Source organism: Pteropus alecto, unplaced genomic scaffold (assembly GCF_000325575.1).
Source record: "Pteropus alecto unplaced genomic scaffold, ASM32557v1 scaffold98, whole genome shotgun sequence".
NCBI lineage: Eukaryota > Metazoa > Chordata > Mammalia > Chiroptera > Pteropodidae > Pteropus > Pteropus alecto.
Window position 1 is genome coordinate 18377866 of NW_006443570.1, and position 4858 is coordinate 18382723.

Consider the following 4858-nt stretch of genomic DNA (forward strand, 5'->3'; position numbering starts at 1 on the left):
ACTTAAGGGCACACCACTAAATATCTGCTTCAAAGGATAACCTTAATTCCTTAATCATTGAAAGGTGACACTAATTTCTTAATCATTCCTCTTTGCACATGTTCAGCCTCCCTTACCTCCACATGATTTTACTATTAGCCAGTCTCGTTTTTCCCGTTGTCTACAATGGTACTCTGAGCGACTTGAAAATTCTTTGCTGAAATTATTGTAGCAGTATAATAATAAAAATAATGCTTAATATTTATTGGATGTTTCTCCGTACCAGGCTCTTTTCTAAACTGCTTATTTTTAACAATTTAAATCCCAACATAAATTTCTGAAGTATTATTTTATAGTTGGAGAAACAAGCCAGAAAGATCAAGTAGCTAACTCAAGGTCCCATGATGCAACAAGTCGGATTCTAACCCTAAAAATCTGTGCCATTAATCACAGTGTGTTGGCCTCACCGCAGTAGTAGAGGTTTGGGGGAGCGGAGAAACAAAGTGGTCATGTTGAGAAAATGCTCATATTCATATGTTCATCATACTTGGTCCTTGCTTCTAACCTCTAGGTTCTGTGCTAGGCCTTGATTCAGAAAACCCTGCTTAGTTGTCCTCTGGCCAGAGGGGTCTACGAAAGCAGGAGCCCCCTGGCTTGCTAGGACAGGGCAACCTGGGGTGACTCACTCACATTCATTTACACTCAAAGTGTGTCCTCAATAGCTCTCTGGGAAATACCAGTTGCCACCTTGGCTGCCAACTGTTTCGCTGACCACGGTCCTTGATACCATCCACGTGTCTGGGTACTAGCCTTTCAACCTTCTAACTTCTAAAGCACATTCAACCTGAACAGTCCCTGCCTGTCAAGAGCACAGCCAAGAGTTCCCCTCTCTACATAGTGTTGCTTCACCACCTTACAACTTGCTTTTTATTTCTTCCTTCCTAAACTGTGTACTTTTTCTTTCCTTATTTTATTACATTTATTAGAACTTCCAGTACGATGTTGAAAATGAGTGATGAGAGGGGACACCCTTGCCTTATAGCCGGTCTTAGTAAGAAAACCTTGAGTTTCTCACCACTAATTATGATGTTAGCTGCAGGTTTTTGTAGATATTCTTTATCAGATTGAGGAAGGTCCCTTCTACTCCTAGTTTACTGACAGTTTTCATCATCAATGGGTATTGGATTTTGTTACAACCTATTTTTTAAAGATGTTATGTCACGATGTGTTTTGTTGTCAAATGCTCATTTATAATGTCATTTTAAATAGCTGCAACATTCCATTTAGGTGGTTATATTGGCAGATATTTAACTACCACTCTATCGAATTTTTAGGTTATTTCTGTTTATGGTGTTTTTTGAGATATAAAGGCTGGTAAAGGCAATGTTAAATAAAGACAAGTATACATCATATCAGGGCCTTACATCCAAGAAGGCTGAGGAAGAGGAAAACCAGAAGTGAAGCAGGGGGTGCTGGACACAAGAATGACAGGTGTGAGGATGAGTGGAACCAGAAAATAATGCCCTCATCCAGCATCTCCTTTCCTCTCTCTTTATCCCCAGGCATGGGCTAGTCTAGTCCACACCTTTGACTTGCTCCTACCCCTGGGACCACAATCAGGAGGGGAGGGAAACCCTTAGCCTTTCAGGTTCCAAAGTGCTGGATCCTTTCCCAGCTGCCGATACGTACTCCTTGTCCAAAGCCTGCTTGGATCAGCTTATATTGCCAGACAAGAGGGCGAAAGACCATCTGTAGAGGTCAGGAGTGCTGGTCACCAGGTATTCTAGGCTCTTCATCTTCCCAATGTATGGTAGGATCGGGCTTCCCTCTGACTTTGAACTTACGCTTGGCCGTGAGACTTGCTTTATCACTCCAGGATGACAACTTTCAGAGCCAATACTAGCTCACTACACGTTTTTCTCCTTCTATAGTGACCAGCAATGCTTCAGATGGGGCTGCTCCAGGGTCTCTGAATGAGGAGAGGGCAGAGCAGAACCTCTAGCTGATGTGCTATGGATTCCACATGAGCGAGAAAGTAGCCTTTTTCCAAAGCTGCTGAGACTTCGGGTTATATTTTATATCTTAGCCTCACTGATACTACATCTTCCCAGTCAAATTTGAGGACCTCCAAAATAGGGTAACTTTCCATCTCCAGCAGGTTCCCCATTCTAGAAACGTCTGAACTATATCTAATTTATAAAATTCCCAACATGTACCCCGTATGAACTATGTCTGACATGTCCAATCTGATGTTGTAAATGTATGAAGTGAACACATATGGTGAGACTTATTTTTGCTGATTCACCGGAGGTTCCAAGGGAGCACCTTGTCTTCAGAAATGTCCACAATCTCTTATACCTAAGAGATTGGGTTTTTGGCAGGAATATACATTAACTGAAATGTCCTTTTATGAAACTATGACTCTATTTCTTTGTCTTCCTGTCCCCTGCCTCCTCTCTAGTTCTCTGATTTCTCACAAATTATGTTGACTAGTTTGTCATCACAACTGCACATTTTTACAGTTTCTTCATTCATCTTGGGCTTTAATTCCGTCTTTGTGATATCTGTCCTGTCTTTTCTCGTTTGAAGATTGTTCCCCTGGATGAAAACAGAAGCAAAATTTTAAAAATCTCGGTGATTCTGCTTTCTCTCCACATTCTATTTACATTACATTAAAATCCCCAAGCCTTGACTCTTTTTTTCTTTTTCCTTTCTCTGAATAGACCTTAAAAAATCTCTTTGTGTTTTCTTTAGCGCATTTCACAGGCCTCAGCTCATTCTGGATTAATTTATCTTTCCTAATGCTATTTATTCCCAAATATTCATTTAGAAGTTCTTTACTGAATAAAAATAATGCTAAAATAACAACAGATATCTAAGATAAAAGTTTTTCATAGTATGTAACCTAATCAAATGAAAGATTTTTCCATGTTTTCTAACTCTTTATGCATATTTTATTTTTAAATATCGGCAGCCATATTATCTATAACAAACATATAAGAATTTGAAATATAGTACATACATAAAGTAAAAAAAAATCTGTATCTCAGTGGATTATTATAAAGCAAATGCCAGTGTACCACAGCCCCTTTCCTATGTCAAGAAAAGAAATAGATCATTTCTGACACCCCAGAAGCCCCTCCCTATCACTCTCTCCCTCACCATGTAATTAATCACAATCTCGATATTAATCTCTTCCTTGCTTTTATTTATGGCTTAACCCACTAAGCATGTGCTCCTAAACCTTAGCTTAGCTTTGCCTGTTTTTTGCACCTTACATAAATATAAGCACCTACTCCTTTGCACTGGCTTATTTTGTTCAACCTATATTTTCAAGATTCATCCACATTGCTGTGTGTAGCTGTAGTTCATTTTCTAAATATATCAAAATATATCCATTCCATTTTTAATGTTCACATGGATTATTTTTAAGTTTTGGTTTTTGTGAATGATGCTACTATAAACATTCTATTATGTGTTACTCGGTTTACATATGCACACATTTCTATTGGGTATATACACACCTAGGAATGAACTTCGGTCAGATACTGTATGGATGTTCTGCTTTAGTAGAACATGCCAGAGAGTTTTTGAAAGTAGTCATATCAATTCGCACTCCAATCATTGCTCTAGATCCTTACCAACACTTGTTATTGTCACTGTTGAATTTTTGTCATTCTGGTGATTGTGTAATGGTATCACATTATGATTTATTTTGAATTTCCCTGATTAATAATCAAGTTGAGCATCTTTTCATTTTTATATTAGCTATTTGGATATCTCTTTGATAATGTGCTTTTTCAAATTCCTTGCCCAGTTTTCTTTTTTGTTGTTTGCCTTTTTATCATTGATTTGAAAGAATTAAGAAGTATGTGTCAATAATATCTTCTCTCACTTTGTGGCCTGTCTTTTCATTCTCTTAATGTCTTTTGATGATTGGAAGTTCTTAATTTTAATGTAGTTAAATTTAACAATTGTTTCCTTTATGACCGGTAACTCATATAACCTATTTCAAAAAGTTTTTTTCTCCATGAAGGCTTAAAGAACTTTACCTCTATTATCTAAAGAATTCCTTTCTGTCTACGGCCATGCTACCCTGAACTAGCCTGATCCCGTCTGATCTCAGAAGCTAAGCAGGGTCAGGCCTGGTTAGTGCTTAGATGGGAGACCACCTAGGAAGACCTGGTGCTGTAGGTGTAAAAAATTTAAAAAATAAGGAATCCTAAGCTGACAAGGTCCTTGAAATCTGTGAGGTCAACCAAGGGTTACCTCGCCTAAAAAAAAAAAAATTAAAATATAAAAGAATTCCTTTCTTCTTCCTTTCCTTCTCTTCCCTTCTCTTCTCTTCCCTTCCCGCCTTCTTTCCCTCCTTTCTTCCCTCCTTCCTTCCTTCCTTCCTTCCTTCCTTTGCCTTTCACATTTATCTCACATTTTACTTCACATAAATGGAATAACATAGTATATTCTTGCTTTGAAAGAATGTATAATTATGTTGTCCAAAATCATTTATTGAAAAGACTGTCATTTTCCTACTGCTCAGCAGTGCTATCTTTGTCGTAAATGACTCATATGTATACCTCTGGGTTTCCGAGCTTCTTACTCTAGTTCATTCATTATTTTGTCCTTATACCACACCATCTTAAATGCTATCTTTTTATAATAATTTGTGATGTTAGAAAAAGGCCATCTTTGTCTTCTCATTCAAGAATGGTGTAGCTATTCTTAATTCTTTGTATTTTCATGGGCATTTTTCAATCAGCTTGTCAAGCTCCACAAAAAAAAAAAGTTGGGGATTTTGATTAAGATTGCATTGGATCTATAGAATAACTTGGACACAGTAGACATCTTTGGAATGTTGAGTCTTCCAATCCATGAACAT

At 37.7% G+C, this 4858-nt stretch overlaps 1 pseudogene; it reads left to right on the plus strand.

The window, feature by feature from the left end:
- Positions 1-4057: 4057 nt before the first annotated feature.
- On the plus strand, positions 4058-4176 carry LOC112473418 (annotated as a pseudogene).
- The last annotated feature ends 682 nt before the right edge of the window (positions 4177-4858 follow it).